Source organism: Silurus aristotelis (assembly GCF_946808225.1).
Source record: "Silurus aristotelis genome assembly, chromosome: 3".
In the NCBI taxonomy this organism is placed as follows: domain Eukaryota; kingdom Metazoa; phylum Chordata; class Actinopteri; order Siluriformes; family Siluridae; genus Silurus; species Silurus aristotelis.
In genome coordinates this window covers 31,396,838-31,423,109 of record NC_139576.1, presented here as the reverse complement: position 1 = coordinate 31,423,109, position 26,272 = coordinate 31,396,838, and the positions used below count along the sequence as shown (strand labels likewise).

General features: G+C 37.8%; 1 long non-coding RNA gene across 1 annotated transcript in view; it reads left to right on the top strand.

The window, feature by feature from the left end:
* The first annotated feature begins 664 nt into the window (after nucleotides 1-664).
* Nucleotides 665-26,272, top strand: part of LOC310724104 — a 772,938-nt gene continuing 747,330 nt past the window's right edge. Inside the window, exon 1 of the long non-coding RNA XR_014532941.1 lies at nucleotides 665-939. This is a non-coding gene — a long non-coding RNA (uncharacterized lncRNA). The remainder of the gene's footprint in view (nucleotides 940-26,272) is intronic.

The following is a 26,272-nucleotide window of genomic DNA, read 5'->3' as shown; positions in this document are numbered from 1 at the left end:
TTTTTTTTTTTAAGAACACAATGAACACAAACCTTCGACATCTCAGCATGTCACTGCAATTCCTGTCCTCACAAAACGTGGGGCACAAATCCAGCACCCTGAGATTAAGAGTCTCATGTCACATGGGCCTCATGCAAAACACACGCCGGTTACTGACTGCTGGTTTAAAGCCAAACGTGGTTTATTCAAACCACCAAAGGAGATGTTAATGAAAGATCTCTGTTGTGCAGTTGGTTAGTGTGTTCTGCTGTTAGCCAGTATGTTGCTCCTGTTAAAAAGCTCAGGGTAACAAAGGACAGGAACTGCTGCTGTGATGGCTGAGTGGTGAAGGCGTTAGACTCGAAATCTAATGGGGTTTCTGCTCACAGTGTTTCATCAATGTGTGATAGTGATTTATTGTTAAGTCTTTACTGTGTGAAGTGAACAATGTACAGAAGTGTTTCATGCATAGAAGAAACGTTGGAAACAAACATAATCTGGTTTACTGGAGGTGAAAGTTGTTTTGCTGGGACGAGGAGGAAGAACATTAGAACTAGCATTACCTCTTTAGGAAACATGATTCGTCTTGTGCTTTCTACAAGATCAAAAAGGTTCAGAAAAATCTTTTTAAACAAAAACATGTTTCAAATGTCTCAGACATGTCTAAAACGTCTCAAAAGGCTTTAGGAGACAATGAGTGGATGTCTCATCTGTGGCGGTAGAGGACGATGAGTGGACGTCCCGTCTGTGGCGGTAGAGGACGATGAGTGGACGTCTCGTCTGTGGCGGAAGAGGACGATGAGTGGACGTCTCGTCTGCGGCGGTAGAGGACGATGAGTGGACGTCTCGTCTGCGGGGGTAGAGGACGATGAGTGGACGTCTCGTCTGCGGGGGTAGAGGACGATTAGTGGACGTCTCGTCTGTGGCGGTAGAGGACGATGAGTGGACGTCTCGTCTGCGGTGGTTTGGCAGCACTGGGGTTATTCTCTGAAGCTGGAAACACACTGCTCCCCATCAGAAGAAATGGTTTAATCTGTTACATAAGGTTTGTGCTGAAAAAAATGTATAATAGAACATAATTAAACACATTTCCCATAACCTAAAGGTCTTTATTTGTACAGAGTGAGAAATGTCCAATGCAGGTCCACGGCCAGTCGAAACTTTTCCGTGGGCAACAGAAATGTCTTTGTGGATTCCACCCTCCTAAAGTGTTCATTTCAGACTTCCAGGAAATCATCTCTTTCATTGTAAAACATTGTAAAAGACTTTGGATTTTGCTCAAGTGTGTTAAAGTGTGTTATATTTATAGATCTTCATATCACTTGACTTCTGCCCTCAGACTCTCACTAGTGTACAGAGATGATTGTGGATTAAACATATTAATGTGTGAATGTTAGATTTTGCAATGTTTCTTCTTATTTAGATCTGTAAAAAATACCAAGACTAAAAGGTGAATAAAACCTGTTTTCCACACTCTTTATTGTTCTTTTACCAGGTCGTAAGTGTTCCACCTGCTGCAAGTGTTCCACCTGCTTTACTCCACTCCTACTGCTGTAGCGCCCCCTACCTCCACCCCCACCATTATACAGCCTGCACTTACATTATCACTGCTTATTCATTATTTTCATATTTCAGTATTTACTCCACACGCAATTATCTCTGGAACGTCCCCAAAGCCTTTTATAGTCATATTGTATTTTATTGGATAGAAGATTATTTGTGTTTTCTTCAAAAGGGAAATCAGATCTTTACATTTCCAGCACATGTATGATTTTACATGAATGTCAGTCTGTTCTGTCGCCTCTCTTTTTTAGTTTACAAAGTCACGGTTTGGTGGATCCTTCAGCAACAATTCAGCAGCCAAACCTAATGTAAATGTACCAATGCAGATTCCTGTAATTTAAAAAGATCTTCATATGTCATTATCATCATCATTATTATGCTTAAGTTCATAATATACAATATGTGTCTTTACAGCCTGGTAGTCAAAATTCATCTCCTTCATCCAGTCCTTCATCTGCATCCAGTCCTTCATCTGCATCCAGTCCTTCATCTGCATCCAGTCCTTCATCTGCATCCAGACCTTCATCTGCATCCAGTCCTTCATCTGCATCCAGACCTTCATCTGCATCCATGATTCTGTTTTTGTGGATTTAATATTTGTATCTATTGTTGTTTATTATTTGGTTGTTTTTTTTAAACCCACTCTGGAAATTTATAATCATAAATGTTTATATTTGTTGTTAAATACCCCTCACTAATATGTACATAATTTGTAAATAGTATTTGTATCTTTGTGTGTTTGCATTATTATATTTTATCATGTGACATTTTTGTAGCATTTTCAGTAATTAAAATTAAAATGTTTTATTGTTTATAGAACAGTGACTCGTGAATTATTCTGTGAATCTGCTGAACCCATTATCATCTTCATTATTATTATTACTGTTATATATATATATATATATTTATTTATTTTTATTCCACTTAATATTAAAAGAGACTTTTGATAAAATAAATGTTAAAGTTAACTCCCAGGTTCCCTGGTGGTCTAGTGGTTTAGGATGCGGCGCTCTCACCGCTGTGGCCCGGGTTCGATCCCCGGTCAGGGAACCAACCCCAGCCCCTCTTAGTGCCGGTCCCAAGCCCGGATAAATGTGAAGGGTTGCGTTAGGAAGGGCATCCAGCGTAAAAATATGTGGAGGATCCGCTGTGGCGCCCCCTAATGTGAGAAGCTGAAAGAAATTAATACAAGTGTTAAAGTTAAATAAGTACATTAAGAAAACAATGCATACATTTTAAGCACATACTTTATTGCAATTTCCAGCAAAAATATTACAGCACACAGTGACAAGTGATTTATTTTCATTCACATGAAAAGAAAAAGTTGAAAGAAATGAGAATAAATAAAAACTGCTGAAATTTAAGAAAGGAAAAAAAAACAGTTATTTAAACTTTTTTCTGCTTTTGTCTGGTTTTATATTGTGAGGAAAAGAAACACAGAGTTCTGCACTTACAGAGAAATAATCAGTTAAAGAGTGGTGCCATGTGGCCTCCATGAAGCCGAGGTTCTGTCATCACTGCAAAGTTGATGGATTTCCTATAACAACATCCACATTCACACACATTCAGACATTTCTGAAGACTGAGCAAGAATTCAGAGAGACAAAAACATACTAAAGGAGAAGAACAAATACATCAGTTCTGCACAGAGCCTGAGAATTTGAAAACAAGATATACACAAATAAATAAATCATATTATATAAATATATTACATCTTTCATACATTATTAAAATACATACTTTGTAACCTGTCTAGTTAAAAGAGCCCAAAGCTACAAAAAATGAAAAAAAAAAAAAAAAAAGCAATATTTAAACTTAACAGAAAAAGGTCTCTTCACATTGTTTACATTTTAAATACATTAATACCTAAAAAAGATACACAAAGATATAAATAATTCTGGGTGGGGAAAAAAAGAAGATATATATATAATCCCAAAACAACAGCCTGCCTGGTTGCAGTTTATATCTCATTAGCATGAGACGCCACCACGGGATTCGAACCGCGACTTTGTCCCGCAATGAGCACTGCAACCAGATACATAACCACTAGGCTACGTGCAGGCCGGACAAAAGAACAGTTTAATCACAGCTTAAGAAATACATCTCTGTACAAGTCCCGCCCCTTTTCACAGTTGATTGGTTGGCGCTATAAGGAAAAAAAAGCAATCTTCTTTTCCTCGTGTTTACGTTAAATGAAATAATACAAACAAATACACAAATAAATTTATATATTCGCCGCAGAGGCAAAAGAAAGAAGAAAAAAACACATCAGGAAGTTATTAACATAAACGACCACGTGACCACAGGGCCGCGTGATGGCGCTATATACTCTGTACAAGTCCCGCCCCTTCTCTCGGATAATTGGCTAGCACTGAAAGCAAACCCTGCGTTAATTAGTCTGTTCACATACATAATTCATAGACTTGCAGTAAAAAGCTGATAAATTTGACAAAAAAATAAAGAATAAAAGAGAGATAATATTTACAGAAATGTTGCAGTGAGCAGAAACTGACATTTCGGCTAATAGTGTAGGAGACATCATAATTAGCCTCATGCTAGCCGGGTTTGCTAGCGCTGTTTTTGTGTTAATTAGTTTCTTAGAATATCTGACTAAAATTTGACCAAAAAGAGGAATACATTCTATTTTACATTATTATGATATGTATAGTTTATTTATAGCTCACTAAATGTACAATATCTAGACTGAGGATGAAAACGATTGAAGCCAAGATTAATTAGCCGGCTAGTTTGCCTAGCTCCGTGGTTCTCAAAGTGTGGGACTCGGCCCTCTAGTGGGGAATAAAGACATGACAGGTGGGGCGCAATGAACCTCAGGATTTATTTATTTGTAGACGTGTAGGGGTGTGTGTACCTTTTTCTCTTTGCATGGTGGATGTGTGTGTGTTCTTCTGTAGGACGGTCCAAGTATGTACCTGCTGCATGTGGCTGGACCTGAAAACAAGTACAGATAAATGTAATGAGGTCAATTTTGAGTGTTTTCCTGGACAGAAGAAAGTTCAGGCTTCCAAGTCTTTCTTCTTTCATTGTGAATGAATCAGTGAATGAAACTAACTGTCTTCACTCTAAATTAAACATTTCCTGCATGTTTATGGGACACTGTACTGTAGCGGTGTGTAAGTGTGTGTCACCTCGTCTCATCTCTCTGATCTCATCCTGATAATGCTGTCCGATTTGTTGCAACTGCCTGAGATACTCTTACAAAAACACACACACACACACACACACACACACACACACACACACACACACACACACACACACACACACACACACACACACACACACACTTCTGCAAGGATGAGCCCCTTTTCAGTTTTTAATTCATCCCTCTTTAATTTAGAAGACAGTCAGAGACACCGGTTGTCCCTGTATTCTGTCTTGTGCTGCTTGTTGAGGTGCAGCGACTCTCTCATTGAGGAATCTGGACCATTCAGCATCTGCTGTACTTGACCTCAGACCCTGCATTTAAACAAAGTGAAGTAAGATTTCACATTAAAAACAAGTATTTACGTATTTTCAGACCTTTCCGTCAAAAAGATTCAGACCTTCTCCGTGGTTTAAGGAGGATTCTGGTCTCCTAATATACATGTGGGTTTAAATCCCACTTCTGAAATGACAAAATATTATTTTATTTGATCTATTTAATGTCCAAATATTCACATTTGTATCTGTAATATTAACTGGATGTGGGCATGGTCTCAACTGTAAACACCTAAAAATGAAACAGTTTTAAATTAAATGTGAAGGAATTAGAAATTAATGATGTTTGTGATCTGGCACACTTGATATTGGACAAAGTGTAAGAACTGCTCTCCAACTTCTACAGCTTCATATCTACAGTGGGGGAAATAATTATTCAATTTCCTCCTCATTCTGTAAATTTACCCTCTTACAAATCCTATAACACACATATCTATCCATTCATCCACCCAAAGAGAGTAACTACTTGTGCTACTGCATGTAATTGAAGAATGATTAAGAAGGAAGTCTATGGCAAGCCAAAAGGGTCATAATTACGCCTTAGATTAAATGCGTTAACATTAAAAACGCAGTTAAATACGGCGTTTTAAACAGTATTGGCGCCGTAAAATACGCCGTTGTGCTCACAAACCGCGTAAAAAGCGTGTGAAAATACATAAATGACGTCATATTTGACGGCGTTTAGTACACAAGAAAAGCCCCGCTTTTTACGCCGATTTTATTGTCAAATGACAGGGTAAAAAACTGCGTTTTTCTTATAGTATAACGAGTCACCACCCATTGATTTCCACAGCCAGTAATATTGAACTGTTCTCATCCAATCAATGATGAACAGAACCAGACCGGACCAATTCAGCACAGATCATTTGTGATAATGTTTAATGGCATTACCTTGCCAGGTTTCCATTTATATTCTTTTGTGTTTTAAATGGTTATTGGCGTTATTGTATTACAAGAAATTTATTTAAAAATTTTATCCAAAATCTTAGCCAACAGACTGAAGGACGTAATGCTGAGCATAATTAAAACTAACCATGTGTACGGTGTAAAGGGTAGAGATATAGCAAACACAACAATTAGTATAAAAGATACAATAAGATACATGCGTGAGCAGAATAAAGATGGTTTTATTATCAGTTTAGACTTTGAGAAAGCATTTGACAGGGTGGAACATAGTTTCTTATTTGACGTTTTAAAGAGGTTTGGGTTTGGAAAACATTTTATTAAATGGATTAGGATCTTAGGTGCAGTAACAAAACAAAGGTGCAGTAACAAAAATTAAATGTAATGGGTTTTTAACACAGTGTTTTAAAATAACCAGATCAATAAGACAAGGATGCCGCTGTCAGCACTTTTATATTCTCTAATTGTGGACCCTTTAGGACTAACTATAAAACAAGAGCAAGGAATAAAAGGATTAGGCATCGAGGGAGAAAAAAATAAAATATTTCAGTATGCGAGTGACACAACGCTATTGGTCAAAGATCTGGAGGGGTGAAAAAAGCAATGCAAATCATACAAATGTTCTGTAGGGGATCAGGAGCCAAAATAAACGAGAATAAAACAGTATACATGAGATTCGGAAGGACGGCGGTTTTAACGGCACATTTTACTTTTATAAAAGCAAAAGAAATAAAGATTTTAGGAGTTTTAATGGGGAGGGATGAAAAGAAAGCAGAGGAAACAATGTGGAAGGAAATATTAGGAGGGATTGAAAGGAGGTTGATATTTTGGATAATGAGAACATTAACACTAAAAGGGAAAGTTTAAGTTCTTAAAGTCTTAATGATTTCTAAACTGTATTATACTACACTGTATTATTCTATACTGCATTTTATACACATCATTTATGCCGTTGTGGGATAGGACTGGAATTAATGGATGTGGAAGATGTGGAAGAAAGAAAAAAACAGTCTGAAGGTAAAAATACATGGATGAAGAAAACAATGCGGCATGGAAAGCAACAATGGTTTTTTTCTTAAATAAGTGTAGCAACTTCAATCTTGGAGACAACATACTGTGGATGAAAACAAAGAATTGAATGACGGAGGGGTTGCCAGACTTTTATAAAGAACTCTTGAGGACCTGGGGCAAATTTTTGACTCATGTACATTTTAATCCACAAGGAAGAGAAAACATTTTAAATCAGCCTTTATTCTTAAACAATGGCATTTTAAATCAGGGGAAAGAGATATTCTTTAAGAAATGGTGGGATGTGGGTATTATGAAAGTAAGAGATGTTTTATATGAATTCAAAGAGGGGTTTTTACCAACACAATACATTGTGGATATAATGGAGGAGGCAAAGGAGGATTTTAGCAGACAAGAAATAGAAAATAAATATGATGTAATCAAGAACTCTATACCTCAAGAATGGCTAAAAAGAATTGAAAACATGGAAGAAGGCCAAGAAGAAAAAGATGTGAATGTGAGTCTTGGGGGAAAATTGTTTGCTTTTAAAACATATTCTGTGAAAATGTTGTTTTGCCTTTTTAGAGATGCTGTTTTTAAGAGACCTGTTGCAAATGAATATTGGTTGCGCACGTTTAAAGATTTAAAAGAAGACAGCATAAGGAGAAATATGAACGGGAAACCTTTACAAAGTTGCAGAACTCAGAATATTTTATCAGACATAAGGCTATTTTTACATATGCAAATTAAAATAGAATTGGATTAGATCATCGCAGCTGTGGCAAAACGACAGTGGCAAAAAAACTTGCTTCTGAATCCTGTTATTATATGTGGATGATTGTTGACAATCAGAGGGGAAATGCAATGGACTGCCAGTTCTGCAAAGCCTGTTGTGTGTTTATTGCATGCCACTGAGATTATGGCTGGCTGCGACAGCATCTCCTCCACAAGCTGGCAGTCCTATCTCAGAGTTTAACTACTGGTAGCGTGGCCGAGTGGTCTAAGGCGCTGGATTTAGGCTCCAGTCTCTTTGGAGGCGTGGGTTCGAATCCCACCGCTGCCAGTTTATAAATTTGGTCAAATCTCCTTCCGTTAATACTGCAGATGTTGATCAGCGGGTCCAAAGCCTAGATCTGCTGTAGAGTCGCTGTAAATGCTAGTCAAGAGGTGCTCGTTTTAGCTCTATGTTAAACAGTCTCACAAGCTCTTGTCAAATAGAATACAAAGGTTATCCTGCACTGCACACAGTTTTTCTTTCAGTTTGTCAAGTTTATCCTTTTTTAGTCAAAAAGTAATGATTTGTATTTATTTCTCCAAACAACCAGATATGTCCAAAACACACATACTTGCACTTTATTTACACACAGATTTAGCCACACAGTTGCACACTTTTGTGCCATTACTGGAACCAGATTCTGTTCAAATAAGAGACCATGCTTAGCTATCATGATAACAAAACAAGTGTTCAAGCCAGTGATGTCAAATGAAAGCTAGACTGGTGTGTCACAGCAAGGTTTCAACTATTTTTGTCCAAAGACACGCTCAAGCATTTGGATGAGTCTTCGATATTTAGTGAAATTTTGCCAAGATATTTCAGTATCAAACAAGCAACAGAAGACTTGAACACGCAAATTTAGCAGACGTATTTCGTTTGCGGTTTAATTATCTACAAGGTTGACTTAAAATAGTTCTGCTGCAGTGTTAAAGAGCTGTGTTCAAGCAGAACAATTTATGGGAAATGTGTAAGAAACAAAGTTCACAAACGTAGTAGGCAAGATTTTAACATGGTGCAGGAAAACCCCAACGGATTTCAAATCCGTCACCTTACCCACTTAGCCATGACTACACAAGGTTCTGCCTTAAGACCACTGGGGCTTGCGTGCATCAAAGGGAAACCAATGGCAATCTTTCTGTTTGGCTCTCACACACCACAGATGTAGACTAGTTTACGAAGTCAACAATAAGCAGTCAGAAGGCAACAAGAGTTTGGGGTTAACATGGATGAGACAGAGGGAGTCAGTGATGTAAACATGACTGAGAACAGAGACATTCCTGATCATCATTATCTTTTCTCTGCTTGTGTTCTATATGGTTGTTGTTCAGCCTGGATACATTTATTGGGTAACACAATTTTTAATTAGTTTTTTTGTATAAAAAATGTCCTGTTTTTATTAACGTGTGATCAATGCAGCGCATTTCTGTTTGATCATTTTTAATGAAAATATAAATAAATAAATAAATAAATAAATAAATAAATAAATAAATAAATAAATATATATATATATATATATATATATAAAAGGTGCTTTCTGACGTCTCTGTCATCTCTCTTCACATTTAGAACAGTGTGATTAAATATTTGAATTGATTGGCAGCCCTAATATTAATATGATGTGAGGTCCAGTTACCAGTGTGACACTAAAACAAGTAAAAAAGTAGCATTTTACTACTAATTAAGTACATGTCAAAGCCCAAACTTCTTCACTTTAACTTAAAAAATTATAGTCAGAACTTCAACTTTTTCCAGAGTCTTTCAAAACATGAATATCTGTACTTCTACTTAAGTAAAGGATGTGTGTACTTTTGCCGCCTTTGCAAGCAGGTAAATGGGTAGATAAATTAGATAGATATAGATTGATAGAGCGATAGAAAAGATGAGCACAAGATGAAACACAAATAGAAGGCTAGATAAGATAAATAAGTAGACAGAAATGTGTAAAATATAGCTCTTAATAGTATTGCTGAGTCGTCTAAAGTAAAGTAGAGTGTTTGATCTCCACATGGAGGTGTGTGTTCAAATACTAACAAATATAAAAATAATTTTTCCTTTGTCTTTCAAACAAGACATACAGAGGAAACAAGTAGATGGTCACCCAGTAGTCAAGTCAAGTCAAGTCAAGTTTATTTTTATAGCGCTTTTCACAACAGACATTGTCTCAAAGCAGCTTTACAGAAATCAACAGTGAAGGTGAATGGTGTGCATTTATCCCTGATGAGCAGCCGTGGTGACTGTGGCAAGGAAAAACTCCCTTAGATGTAATGAGGAAGAAACCATGAGAGGAACCAGACTCAAAAGGGGAACATTATCCTCATTTGGGTGACATCAAGAGTTTGATCATAAATCTTTCAACAATACAGAACACTGGAGAACAATAGTGGGAAAGACAGACAGACAGACAGACAGACAGACAGACAGACAGCATGGTAGTTAGGAAAGACAAGCAGTCAGATAGGCATTCAGAAAACAATATAAGCCTGACAGGCAGATAGATAGACAAAAAGGCGAACAAATAGATGCCCGGGTGGATAGATAGACAGACAGATAGACAGATAGACAAACAAACAGAGTAATATTCAAAAGGTACCAGACTCAAAGTTCAATACATTCCAGGAAACTGAGTGTTCTGGTCTCCACATGGAGGCATGGGTTTAAATCCCACTTCTGACAGTAACTTTATTTTTATTAGAAACCAAAACAAAAATATGAAATTAATTCTCCTTTGTCTTTCAAACACAGACATACAGAACAAAGATGGTTACCTAATAGTGGGAAAGACAGACAGAAACAAACTGTTAAAACAGACAAGCAGGCAGATGGATATATAAATTAGACAGATCAATAGATTGATAGGAAAGATGAGCAGGTATATATATGCATTCAGACAGAAAACCAGATAAGAGTGACGTAGATAGATAAGAAACACACAAATAGAACGATCGATAAGACAAACAAGTAGACAGAAACTTGTAAAAATAGTTTTATCAGCCACTGAAGGGATAAGAAACACATGCATGTATGTCAGGATGGCCGAGCGGTCTAAGGCGCCAGACTCAAGGTTCTGTACCTTCCAGGAAACTGAGTGTTCTGGTCTCCACATGGAGGCTTGGGTTCAAATCCCACTTCTGACAGTGACTTTATTTTCATTAGAAATCAAAACAACAATAAAATAATTATTCTCCTTTGTCTTTCAAACACAGACATACAGAATAAACAAGTAGATGGTTACCTAATAGTGGGAAAAACAGCCAGAAAAAAACTGTTAATACAGACTAGCAGGAAGATGGATATATAAATTAGACGGATCGATAGGAAAAACCCAGCCAATAGGGTTGCACAAGCCAGTGCACTCTTAGTGCCGGTCCCAATTACTATTCCTGGTAAAGGGAGAGAGGTAGCTGATATGATGGAGAGGAGAAAGGTACATATGTTGTGTGTTCAGGAGACCAAGTGGAAAGGGAGTAAGGCTCGTTAGTAAAAACAGGTATGTAGTTCCTTTTTATTGATGTGTTCTGCCTACACAAATTCATTCCATTGAAGATGCAACTAAAATCGATGCTTGATGTTAAGACCTAATATGTATGTCTTTTTACCTTTTTTTTTTTTTTATCTATTTTTAAACATAACACATACAAACAATATTAATAATTATATTTTTGCTGAGATTACCCGACAATTTGAGAAATTTCATTGTTTTTGTGATCGTTCTAAAAAAATAAAAAATACAAAAATTATATCAGAGTAACACCGACCTTAAAACAAGTAAATGTTTTCTTCAAATGCACTGTATAGTGTCTTATCTGTATCCATCAATGTTCCCTGACCAGCCTTGAACGATACACTGATGGATTGATTGTTCTTCCTTGGGAAGTGTTCACCTGTTTGGTGACAGGGGGCGCTGCAGCGCTGCTCAGAAAATACAGAGACTCTGTACAGTACTACATTTTCTATATACTTTGTAGCATAAAGACGCAGTCTTGCACTTCAACGACGAAACGACGTCATCGCACAATGATGTCACGGTGTTACTTAGCAACTTTTAGAAGGATATCAATTTATAATCCATAACAGTTTTAAAATAAAAATACATTTCAATTTCCCTTTGACTGATCATCTCAGTTCATCTCCTCCAAGTCCTTAAGCGAGTCAAACCTGTTTTCAGTCTTTATCATGTCTTTTTTAGGGACTTTCTTTCTGGCAACCTCTACATTAGATATTGGCTTTACTGACCTCATTCTTTTTGTTGGCTTTACTTGTTTGTCCTCCTTTTTTATTTTCCCTTTTCATCTTTTATTCCTGTTGCTTGTTCCTTACATGCTGGAGGGTCGGATTCTATTGTGTTCAGGTCATTTTGCAGGCTGTACGTCAACTCCATTTGAGTCCATGATTCTCCGTCCTGTTGCATGTCCACCGATGTCTCTTCTCTTGGTCCTTCTTCTCCACCAAAGCGTTTTGCAAACTTTCAGTTAGTCCTATTTGGGTCTAGATTCCCCGTCCTGCTGTAAGTGATCCTCCTGGTTGTTGTGCTTCTTTCCTTCTTGTTCCACGCCCTTGTCCATTGTTGTTTCTCCCTCTTGTGTTGTTATTTACTCTTCTCGCCGCTCACTGTCTCGTTCATGCAACTGCGCATCCACCTGCTGTTCATCCTCCGCCTTTTCATTCCCCATCCAACACTTACACTTATTTAAAGGCAGATTGCAATCCGGGCACGTTACTGCGTTGCAGTCCCTCGCAATGTGCCCTCTCTTTTCATAGTTAAAGCACTTAAAATCTGGGCAATCCTTCACCAAATGATTCGGGCTCATCCACAGCTGGCAGGTCTTCACTTGATGGCTGTGCGTAACCCGGAAGAACTGCGGGCCTTCTGCCGTTTCTATTTTTGTATTGGGAGAGAGGCAACTTTTTTTGGGAGCCACGTTTTCACAAACCTCGTCCCTCGTCCTCAATGTTGGTGCCTGGATACACTCTCCTTTTTATTTTGGATATTGGGAAAACTCCCCATCCCTACAATTTATTTATAATTTTATTATCAGTGATGTAGGCAGGCAGATGCATGAAGGAGACAACATAGTCTCTATTTTGCAGTCTTTTGACCTCGCACTTGGTTCCATTGATAACCAAACCGTCCAAGAGATACTCAGTGTCCTCTTATTGTTCCAGAGTGACCTCATACAACTTATTTTGTTTGGGACGCACTACGAGAATCCTCCCTTCACCAATCCGCTCTGTTAATCCTTTATTTATGTCTGATACTCTCATATCTTTCAGTTGTCTTGCCTCCATTGTCATTTCCTTCAGGTAAACTCTTTCCGCAGTTCCTTTTCATTTTTTTTTATTGATTTTATTGGCATCTCGTCATCTTTTAACCAGTCCATTGTCTCGATGCGCTATCCATTGGGCCACAGAGCCCTACGTTACACAGTGCACACTTGTAGCTGTTTTACTTGATTTTTGTTGCAGTTTGTCAGCCTGTAGAACCACTAGCAGTGATGAAGATTTCAAAAGAAAACTTGCCTCGTGTGAGGATCGAACTCACGACCTTCAGATTATGAGACTGACGCGCTACCTACTGCGCTAACGAGGCGACCTGGCCGAAGGCCGTTACTAGGAACCCCCGCTCTGAGAATGTAATACAATAAAGGCCCTGTTGGCTGTTGTTTTTCTATTGTGTAAAAATATTTTTTAACTGATTTAGAGCAACTGCTGTACCAATGTACTGTCCAAACTGACTGTACGGTATATCCGTGTTATTACAAACCTCGGAATCTGAGCTTGCTAGGGCGTTGTACCACCACAAACAGTTTGCTCATTGATAAAAAGGCCTATAATGTTTTGTGTTGAAATCACAGCGCAGTCGTACCCGATTTACCTGATTTTCATTGCAGTTTGTATGGCCATGGTACCACGCTTTCAGCAATAACAAAGGGGACCTGCAACTAACCAACATTAGGCACCAATGTCCTAAGTGGTAGTCAGCTTAACTAGATCGTTTGCTCTTGGACCCATGCATGTTGTATTGGTTTAATTTCAGAGATTTTTAAATCATATTTAGAACAATTACTATACCATTGGACTGTTCATTTTGGATTTAAGACATACCCATGTAATCAACACCTCAGAATCCACCATTGCCTGGCAGTTGAATCAAAACAAGCAGTCTATAAATGGTTGTGCCGATGAGACAAAACAGTTGTGCCCATGTTCCTAATCTTTGCTAATCAAAACATTATTGTGGGCTTTGGATGTGTGAGCACAAAGTATGGAATGATTCTGTGTCAGGAATATTTGTTGAAACATCCGATTAGGGTACAGCAACGTTTTGGTCAAATGAGTAGAACCATGTGGAACAAGAGGAGATTTTTTTTGAAAACTGCGCCCAACAAAGCATTTCGGGTTAGGACGAGAAGCACGGACATGTCACATGCGATATGGCTCTTCAATCTACCTAGTGTCAAATGAAAGTTACTAGCAAGACAAGTTAAAAAATGCACAACGACTCCGGAGGGACTCGAACCCACAACCTTTGAATAGCCGTACTGCCGAGTCAAGAAGTCCAATGCGCTATCCATTGCGCCACAGAGCCGCTATGTTGCGGAGGTCTGTATTTTACTACCTCGGAACTGTTTATCTCAACGAATGGCTCGTAGTCTGTTTAAAATCACTGGTTTTTTTCCATTGCTAACAAATACTATCAAGCTTTCAAAAGGGTCAGAGCAAAGCCTGCAATTCACCATTCAGTGCCCCAGAGAAACCATCTTATCCACTTGCAATGTTCTATCTCAAGCCATAAAGAAAAAGCTGGAAGGCACTCAAGAGGAAGCACCAAAGGACAACTGCATCAGGCACTGCTGGGATTCGAACCCAGGATCTCCTGTTTACTAGACAGGCACTTTAACCAACTAAGCCACAGCGCCTTGCTGCCAGACAGCAAATGCTCAGCCAGCTGTTGAATAGGAATTCTTCGCTCTAAGATTTAGGGGAAAAAAAGTGCATGGACATATTCATTCGAGCTAACAGCTAATAAGGCAGAAGCATGAATTAGATTTTTGTCTTAATGCTAGTCCTACCATTAATTTCAGACTTGCTAAGGTCCTCAACAGAAAATATGATCAAATACAAATATAGTTAAGATACATATTGACAAACAATAGCCATGCCATAGCAGTGAAAATGTTCTATCTAATATCTGATCATAGTCTCAACAAACCACTAAAATTCTGTTGAAATTAGCATGCAACACACAACTGTTGGCAGCAATTGCTCTGAGGGTCCTACTCTTTAAGCAGTAACAAAGCAGCGCTGCAACTAACAAACATTGGGCACCACTGTCCTTAGTGGTAGGAGCAATTGATCTTGATTGTTTGCTCATGGACCCATGAATGTATATTTGTTTTATATAAGAGATTTCTAAAATCTTTTGTAGAACAATTGTTGTACCACTGGACTGTGCGCTTTGGTTGTAAGAGAAACCCCTTGTAATCAAGAACTCGGAATCTGCCGTTGCCTGCCAGTTGAATCAACACAAGCAGTATATAATTGTTTGTGCCGATGAGACGAAACACTTGTAGCTGTTTAACTTGATTTTTGTTGCAGTTTGTCTGCCTGTAGAACCACTAGTAGTGATGAAGATTTCAAAAGAAAACGTGCCTCGTGTGAGGATCGAACTCACGCCCTTCAGATTATGAGACTGACGCGCTACCTACTGCGCTAACGAGGCGACCTGGCCAAAGGCCGTTACTAGGAACCCCCGCTCTGAGAATGTAATACAATAAAGGCCCTGTTGGCTGTTGTTTTTCTTTTGTGTAAAAATATTTTTTAACTGATTTAGAGCAACTGCTGTACCAATGTACTGTCCAAACTGACTGTACGGTATATCCGTGTTATTACAAACCTCGGAATCTGAGCTTGCTAGGGCGTTGTACCACCACAAACAGTTTGCTCATTGATAAAAAGGCCTATAATGTTTCGTGTTGAAATCACAGCGCAGTCGATTTACCTGATTTTCATTGCAGTTTGTATGGCCATGGTACCACGCTTTCAGCAATAACAAAGGGGACCTGCAACTAACCAACATTAGGCACCAATGTCCTAAGTGGTAGTCAGCTTAACTAGATCGTTTGCTTTTGGACCCATGCATGTTGTATTGGTTTAATATAAGAGATTTTTAAATCATATTTAGAACAATTACTATACCATTGGACTGTTCATTTAGGATTTAAGACATACCCATGTAATCAACACCTCAGAGGTCTGTATTTTACTATCTTGGAACTGTTTATCTTAAGGGATGCCTCGTAGTTTGTTTAAAATCACTGTTTTTTTCCATTGCTAACAAATACTATCAAGCTTTCAAAAGGGTCAGAGCAAAGCCTGCAATTCACCATTCAGTGCCCCAGAGAAACCATCTTATCCACTTGCAATTTTACATCTCAAGCTACTCAGACCTCGTGGTGCATAGTCTGTTTCATCCAAATAATGTTAGTACATTATAACCCTCCTATAACATGTTACCAAGCTTTATCAATTTGCTCTAGCTAAAAAAAAGATAACTGCAAATAGTGACTGAGATGTATTCAAAATTCAAGTTTCAGTGACACCATAAATAATGTCACTATCAAAGTACTCAATTTGTCATTACAACTGCGATGAGAAAAATGCAAAGCCTTCTCTGGGCCATGAGGTGGGTGAAGTCAGCTGCTTGGAGTTAATGGCGCATGTGGAAACGTCAGAGCCGGTACTCTTTGTAAGTAAAAATCTAATGGCATTTTGACATCAAGGGAAGATTCAGAAAAGCTTTGGATTGTCCCACAACAAAAATCAGCCACCCGCTGACTTTTTAACGGCCGAATAGGGACTTGAACCCTGGACCCTCAGATTAAAAGTCTGATGCGCTACTAATTGAGCTATCTGGGCTCTGCTCAAGTTCCTGCTTTGAACTAAAACAGTTGCGACACCTTGCCAGGCGACACCTTACCAGGAGTTTCTTGAAGCTTGAAAATCACGTTGAGGTCATGGTTGCTGGACTCTTGCTTTTTGGCCTCTATTAGCAGCTGCTCTATCTTTGATTTTCCAATGTGGAGACTTTGAATTTGTCCAAAGTCTAGTCTGTCTCATCAAATTAACTTTACTACATTATAACCCTCCTATAACATGTTACCAAGCTTTGTCAATTTGCTCTAGCTGAAAAAAATAGTTAACTCTGCAAATAGTGACTGAGATCTTTTCACAATTCAAGTTTCAGTGACACCTCAAATAATGTCACAGTCAAAGTATGTTTGAACCAATGATATTTGCATGGGAGAATCATGGGAATATCTTTTGGGTTCAAACAAAGACGACTATTGTCAGAGCCATTGGTTGGTCAAAATACACCATAAAGGATGCTTATCAGAGTGAGACTAAACCATAATTTGCTAATGTATGGGTAAGACTTGGAAAGCATGTGAAAACTTTAGAGCTGGTACTCTGTGTACTCTGACACTTTTAATTCTAAATGCTTCTTTTTAGGTGAAATTGTAGACAAGTCAAGACATTGCAGCAAACTTCATCACCGCTGTGATGGCCGAGTGGTTAAGGCGTTGGACTTGAAATCCAATGGGGTTTCCCCACGCAGGTTCAAATCCTGCTCACAGCGTTTCATCAATGTGTGATAGTGATTTACTTTTAAGGCTTTACTGTGTGAAGTGAACGATGTACAGAAGTGTTTCAGCATAGAAGAAACGTTAGAAACAAACATAATTTGTTTTACTCGAGGTGAAAGTTGTTTTGCTGGGACGAGGAGGAAGAACATTAGAACTCACATTATCTCTTTAGGAAACATGATTCATCTTGTGCTTTCTACAAGATCAAAAAGGTTCTTGAAACTTCTTGTTTCAAAAGAATATGTTTCATATCACTTGACTTCTGCCCTCAGACTCTCACTAGTGTACAGAGATGATTGTGGATTAAACATATTAATGTGTGAATGTTAGATTTTGCAATGTTTCTTCTTATTTAGATCTGTAAAAAATACCAAGACTAAAAGGTAAATAAAACCTGTTTTCCACACTCTTTATTGTTCTTTTACCAGGTCGTAAGTGTTCCACCTGCTGCCAGTGTTCCACCTGCTTTACTCCACTCCTACTGCTGTAGCGCCCCCTACCTCCACCCCCACCATTATACAGCCTGCACTTACATTATCACTGCTCATTCATTATTTTCATATTTCAGTATTTACTCCACACGCAATTATCTCTGGAACGTCCCCAAAGCCTTTTATATTCATATTGTATTTTATTGGATAGAAGATTATTTGTGTTTTCTTGAAAAGTGAAATCAGATCTTTACATTTCCAGCACATGTATGATTTTACATGAATGTCAGTCTGTTCTGTCGCCTCTCTTTTTTAGTCTACAAAGTCACGGTTTGGTGGATCCTTCAGCAACAATTCAGCAGCCAAACCTAATGTAAATGTACCAATGCAGATTCCTGTAATTTAAAAAAAAAAAATCTTCATATGTCATTATTATCATCATTATTATGCTAAAGTTCATAATATACAATATGTGTCTTTACAGCCTGGTAGTCAAAGTTCATCTCCTTCAGCCAGTCCTTCATCTGCATTCAGACCTTCATCTGCATCCAGTCCTTCATCTGCATCCAGTCCTTCATCTGCATCCAGTCCTTCATCTGCATCCAGACCTTCATCTGCATCCAGACCTTCATCTGCATCCAGTTCTGCTGTTTCTTCTGTTCTGCTTCTTTAACCATTTCTTCCTGGTGTTTTGAGTCACTCAGAGACTTGATATTATTTTACCATTTATTTTTGTGGATTTACTACTATTATAATCTATAGTTATTTATGATTAGGTTGTTGTTTCAGACCCAATTAGGATCATTTTTTTAATCTTTGTACTTGATTATATCTATTGTTAAATAACCTTTGTTAATATATACATTGATTTGTAATATTGTAGCATTTTCAGTAATTAAAAATAAAATGTTTTATTGTTTATAGAACAGTGACTCGTGAATTATTCTGTGAACCTGCTGTGAACCCATTATCATCTTCATTATTATTATTATTATTATTATTAGTAGTAGTAGTAGTAGTAATAGTAGTAATAGTAGTAGTATTTTTAAGTAGAATATAAATATAAAAGATAAATACAGAACATGTCCCATATAATGAAAAAGAGACTTTTGTTAAAAGATTTTTTATAATATTAATGAACATGAGTGACAAGTGATGTATTTTTATTCACATCATCAGTATTTTTGTGCACTATTGAGGGATTCGAACCAGCGTCATTCACATCAGAGATTCTCCCTGGGAAGCACATAAGGCAGTTTGCTAAAAAATATATACATCAATCTGCCAACAACCATAAGAAATGTGCAAGACATGTTTCCTTTACCTTTTCTTTTTTCTTCCATTTTTCAAATTTTTCTTTCTCTTTTTCCTGTTTTCCCTTCTTTTTCCCTCTTTCCAGCCCCTTAACAGACTATTGATCCCCAGCTTCACACAGCTCACATCCTCAACTCTCAGTCTCACACTGCCCTCTAGCGGCAGTATCCGGACGTGCTTTATGCTCAATTCTGTACTAATGTGACTTCTGTTTGTGTTTTTTAGCAGTGATTCTCAATCTTTTTCTGCCATTTACCACTTCAGAGGGGTGGATTTTTAAACCCCACCTGTCCTCCGTCACCTCAAAAAAGGATGATGAAATATTTCAAGTTGAAAAATGTCTAATTTATTAAACTATCCAATTCTAAATGATCATCAACTAACATCAAAAACAAAAATAGAGAAAAGAAAGGTGTAGTTGTGTTATCACTTTGCCTTTCTGTCACTTTGCAGTCTGTGTAAAATAGAGCAAATGCATTTCATACATCTTTTCACAACTGAGCTGTAGACTTGATACTGTCACTCTCAAGTCATGTTTAATATTGAGATCAGATCTGTATTTCATTTTCAGTTTAGCAACATCTAAAAGGTTTCAGAGATAAGATGTGGCAAAAGGAACAGGATAACACAAACCACAATTATATTTTCTTTAAGGCTGAATTTTTGGTTTATTGCTCCTACCATCTACATTTTTTTGTCTGCTTGTGCTGAATTACCTGTTTGTTTGTTTGTTTTTTGTGATCAATGTCACACACTTATCCATCGAATAGATTTTTACAACTTTGTTTGTGGTGCTTTGTGTGTATGAACTTTATTCATATTGAAAATCATTAATGAAGAACAAATAAATAAATAAATCCCGCCTTTCATTGCGCCCCACCCGTCATATCTTTATTCTCCACTAGAGGGCCCACAATTTGAGAACCACTGAGCTAGGCTAACTAGCCGGCTAACTAATCCTATTTATTCTGAATACTGTTTAGACTGTTTTTTTGCTTTTCCTACGTCAACTTTTACCAGAGAGCCGATGGTAATTAAATCCTCATTAAACCCCAATACACTATTTCTGCATTTTTACCAGTTTATTGTCCACTTAAAACTCCAGGAGTAATTTCTGTATTATTTTACTACTTTATTACATGAATATGGTCAGGTTTTCTGACTTAAAATTTGAGAGTGTTTTCTCCTCACCCATCTTACCCCAGTATTTTTTACTGAAATGAATGACCTGTAATGAATTTTGTTTCCTCAGCTGAGCGAGCGTTGGCAACACTTAATTGTGAGTTTCATATGGGGAAACCTATGAGAGTCATGTGGTCTCCGAGGAAATTCACCATGAGGAAAAGTAGCATCTGGAACTTGTTCAAACCTGCAAGCCTTTTTCTAAGACGCACCACCCAGTAACAGTCACTCAGACACTAAGACACACACACACACACACACACACACACACACACACACACACACACACACAGAAACCCTCACCACCACCTATAGATTAAACCATATAAAGAAAATAATCTCCTAAAATGTTTAATCAGATGTAATGATAATAACAAATATACAAATAAACCCTGTGCCTCTTTCGCTAATATATACATCATTTTGAAATATTATTTGTACCTTTGTGTGTTTGCATCTTTGATATTTTATCATTTGACATCTTTGTAGTTTTTCTGGTAATTAAAAATAAAATGTTTTATTGTTCATATAACAGCGACTCGTGAATTATTCTGTGAACCCGCAGCGTCTTCTGTGTTGCCTGTTCAGAGTAAAAACAACCCTATGTATTCACAATTCAAGTTTCAGTGACACGTCAAATAATGTCACAGTTAAAGTATGTTTAAACCAATGTTATTTGCATGGGAGGATCATGGGAATATCTTTTGGGTTCAAACAAAGACGACTATTGTCACAGCCATTTGTTGGTCACCACCATAAAGTATGCTTACCACAGTGAGACTAAACCATTATTTACTCATGTATGGGTAGGACTTGGAAAACATCTGGCATGTCAGAGCTTGTACTCTGTGCAAGAGAAAGGTTCATAGAATTTTGTCATCAAGTGAAGATTCAGACAAGCTGTTGATTTTCCCACAAATAACAACAAACAATCATTAGCTTTTTAACACAAGAACAGGGACTTGAACTCTGGATCCTCAGATTAAAAGTCTGATGCTCTACTAAATGAGCTATCCGGGCTCCGCTCATGTGTCTGCTGTTGTGACACCTGGCCTCAATAATATACTTGTCTCTGTGCTTGCTCAGAGAGGGCAAATCTCAGGAGTTTTTTGAAGCTTTCTCCAATTGTTTAATGTGCTTTTCTTGTAAGAAGCCCACCATGAAGGTTATCCCCGATTTCATGTCCAACAGCAGTATTCAAGGAGCTCAATTCAAGGAGTATTCAATTAACGCAGGGGTCTCCAAACTACGGCCCTCTCATCCGGGCCGTGGAGACCTTTTTGTTTACGGAAAAAAATTACGGAAATTTACATGTATCCTGCCAAGATCAGCCGCCGCTTATGTGGACGTTATGTTTTTACCGAATTAAAATAGAGGCACGCAGTAGTGCGTTATGTTTTCCAACCGATCACTACATTGCAAAACCTTATTCGCTGCTTACTTTTTCTGCTTCAGTTCACAGTCAATAAAATGATATAACGCCATCTAGTGGTGAAGTTTTTAAATGGTTTGCTGCTTGTTCAAGACTTGATTATTTTGATCACATTTTGACAGTTGCGGTTGACTGCTGAGATGAGGAGTTGTTGGTGTCAGTTAGCGTCTGATTGCGAAACATGTTGCACTCTATTTTATTTAGTGATAATTTCCTTCACATAAGTGTTTAAAGTATTGGGAATGTCGTTAGTTTAGTAAGAATTTTTCAAATATTCTGAAGAGGAAAGATTAAAAGCAACAATCTCTCTACCATAAGTAGATATATTTGCACACTTTATTCAGGTAAGTTTAACTTAAGAACTCATAAGATATTTTTAAAAATTGTTTCGGGTCATTTGCAGCAATAATTGCGACGAAATTAGTTTGCATAATCAGGTTTTTTGAGCGATATTGTGTGCAAGATACTTTCAGTTTCACTATTTATTTATGTTGAATTCACCTCATTTTAGTGCCCAGTGATGGCCGAGAAGAGGAAAAGAAAAATAGACGATGAGTGTCTGCAATTTCAAGAAGAATGGAGTTTGAAATACTTGTTCAGTAAATCCTCAAATGAAAATGAATCCCTAACTAAGGCCAGTTATAAAGTTGCCTACATCCTGGCTAAAAGTGGCAAACCGTTTACAGATGGTGAAGTAGTAAAGGAATGATTGTACAATTTGAAAATGTAGCTTTGGGTGCAAATACCATTGCCCGCCGTGTTGCAGACATGGGTGAAAACATTGTGATTCAAATAGCGAAAAATGCAAGCAAGTTTCGCCATTTTTCAATTGCAATGGATGAATCACTGGACAGCTGTTCCACCTCTCAACTGCTTGTGTTCATTAGAGGTGTGGATGAAGACATGAATATAACACAAGAGCTGGCTTCCCTACATAGCAGGTATGGCACTGTTACCGGAGAGGATATATTCAATGAATTGAAAAAAACATTTGCTGATTATAACTTGGACTGGACTAACCTCAGTTGCCTGACTGTTGATGGAGGAAAGAACATGAGTGGCATAAAGAAAGGCTTGGTTGGACAAGTGAAGCAGATGTGTAATGAGAAAAACATTCTACAACCAATGTTCCTGCACTGTATTATTCACCAGCAAGCTTTGTGTGCTAAATATGTGGACATTAGCAGTGTACTGAATCCAGTGGTGAAGATGGTGAATTTAATAAGGTCACATAGCCTCAACCATAGACAGTTCAGAGGCATGTTAAAAGATACAGACACAAAATCGCAAGATTTACCATATTACACAGCAGTAAGATGGCTAAGTTGTGAGAAAGTTTTGAGCAGAGAATTTAAGTTAAGAAAGGAAATAGGTGACTTCCTGGAAAGTAAAGGCAAGCCACAGCCTTTACTGTCTGATGAAGAGTGGGTATGGAAATTGGCCTTTGCTGCAGACATAACTAGTCATTTACATTTTCTGAAACTAAAACTACAAGTGTCACATAAAAGCAAATCAGTGTATGGCTTTACACTGTACACTGGTCTGCATAATCCAGTCCTTTAATGTTTTCTAAAAATAAGCTTAGTATGTGTCATTTGGACCTTTTAAATATACAAAAAAAAAATCTTACCATTTTATTTCATATAGGTTGGTCTATTTTGCAGATTAAGAAAAAGTTTTACAAGGAAATTGTGATCAAGGAATCCTTCATGGCAATCTGAACACACAATGCCATGGAGGTGTCAGAATGTTGTGTGCAAGATCTTCCTATATGCAAATTTTCAGCTGGCCTAGAATCACTTAGACCAGAGTCATTTTTAGTCATACATTTAATAAATGTCACAATTTTATATGAGCCACCTTTCATTGGGAATAAGTGTAAGAATGTAGTGCTTAAATGTAATTAGCAGAGAGGTGGACATCGATTGAGATCACAGATAAGGATGAGTATCGCTTCAGAGTGAAGAAAAGTAAAACCTATTTCAAAATCCTTTCACTTCAAGATCTGCATGTGGTCAGTACATGGTTGAAGAGAAGAAATGCAGGAACACAGCTCTTTAACACTGCAGCAGCACGTTTTGAAGTCGACCCCGTAGATAATTAAAACGCCAACAAAATACATCCATGACTTTTGCGTGTTCATTATTTGGCCTACACATGGTCACCAAAACAAAAGTCTAGGTTTAATTTGAGATCACTGGCTTGAACACTTGTTTTGTTATCATGATAGCTGAGCATGGTCTCTGACTGACTCCTTTACATTGTAATTCAAATTCAATTGACACTCCATCTGATATTGACAAGAACCCCACTGGGTTTCGCAGCACCGTTTGGAAGCTAGAAGAGTAGAGCCGAGCCACTCTTTGCCACAAGATGTGAGTCCCGTCTCGGTTGCTTGCAGCGAGCAGAGTGGCGCAGCGGAAGCGTGCTGGGCCCATAACCCAGAGGTCGATGGATCGAAACCATCCTCTGCTAACTTTTACCTGTTTAATACCTCAGTCCGATTCTTCAATGGTATTCTGAACACATAATGACATTGAGGTATCTGAATTCTGTGTCGAACATCTTCCTATATGCACATTTTCAGCTAGCCTAAGGACAGTTCGGCCAAAGTCATTTATAATCATACATTTAATAAATGGCACATAATTTTATATGAGCCCCTTTTCATTGGGAATAGGAGTAAGAATGTCGTGCTCGCATGTGATTAGCAGAGAGGTGGACATAGATTGAGATCACATATAAGGATGAGTATCACTTCAGAGTGGGGAAAAGTATAAACCTATTTCCAAATCCTATTACTTCACTATCTGCATGTGATGAGTACATGGGTGAAAAGGACAAATTCTGGATTCAAATGACCTGCCTACTTTGTGCACCAAACAGAAAGATTGCCATTGGTTTCCTTTTGATGCAGGCAAGCACCAGTTGACTCATTGATGGATGTGCAGGGGTCATGGAAAACCTTCCATTATCAAGGCTGAGAGGATAAGGTGACGGACCTAAAATCCGTTGGGGTCTCCCTGCGTCATGTTAAAATCATGCCTACTACATTTGTGATCTTAGTGTCTTACAAATTCCCCACAGATTGTTCCGCCAGAACACAGCTCTTTAACACTGCAGCAGAACTATTTAAAGTCATCCACGTAAATAATTAAACCGCAAACAAAATACGTCTTCTACGTTTGCGTGTTCACCATCTGACCTAGACAATGGTCACTAAGGCAGTTTTTCAATTATATTACTGAAATGCACTTTCATATAGTTCACAGCATGTCAACTGCACCAAGTGCTAGAAAGGAGTGCACCAGCACCTTTTGGGAGACAGATGTGCTGCAGAATTTTGGGGAAACTGAGTGGTACCTTAACTTCAGAATGTCAGAGAAGGCATGGGTTTAAGTCGCAAGGTTGTATCTTAAACCCTATTCTGACGGGACTAGTTTTACAGGGGGTCTGTTACTTTTTTTGTTACTTTTTTTGGTTCTTACACACAGTAGTTTTGTTCTAACAAAACTACTGTTTGTAAGAACCAAAAAAAGAAACAATCTTATGTTCCTAATAAAGCTTGTGACATGTATTGAACATTTGTCTCTTTACTTTTAAAGTGAACTGGATTTTAACATATTCAAGTAACCATTAGGCATTAAAGTACAAAAATATAAACGTTGCTTAGTGCAAAAACATAACTTCCTACAGTTTCACAACATTACTGTTCCTAGAACAGTTATTTTATTTAGTATAAACAAGTGCAACTGCACAATAATGTTTGCAAAAAACAATGGGCAGAAAACTAGTGGTCATTTCTTTGGTCAGACAGTGAGCGTTGATCTTGGAAAACTGATGTTGACGGATTTTAGTGCGAGGCTTCGCCAGGTGAAAAAGCAAATGGATCAGATAAATAATAGTGCTGAGCAGGATGTTGATATTGTGCAAACGAAGTCGAGGGGCCATACTGTGGCAATGCAGGTCTAAGCACTTGCAGAATTTGAACCATGAATTGCTGGGTCTCTCGAGCACGCCTGTCTTCAGCTTCCTGACGTTTTATCTCAAATTCAAGACGTGCTTTGTCCAGATCCAACCTGGCCTGCTGGAGCTGTCTCTTCTAGGCCATGTGCTCTTTGTCAAGATGCTGTTCAAGCTCTGCTGCTGTTGTATCAATGTCATGTTGTATTAACATGTTTATCCCTCTCTCCATGGCTCCCATAATTTGTTTTTTTTTTTCCTTTGCGTTTACGCCCTGATGAGAAAAATCACAAAATTGTATTGTATCATAAGACAAAAAGACGTGCTGTTATATGATAATACAATATATCATAATAATGAACATTGTCAATATTGTTATTGTGGAGACTTCAAGATGTGAATAATTATGAATTACTTGGCTTTTTAGAAAGAGTTTAAATTTTTAACTGGTTAATTTGTTTCTGTAAAGTATTTAAAACTTTTTCACTCTGGTGTTCACCAACTATTCAAATACAGAATACTTTAACACCTATGCATTTTTACATTTCAATATAATAAAAAAATTTACTATAAATAC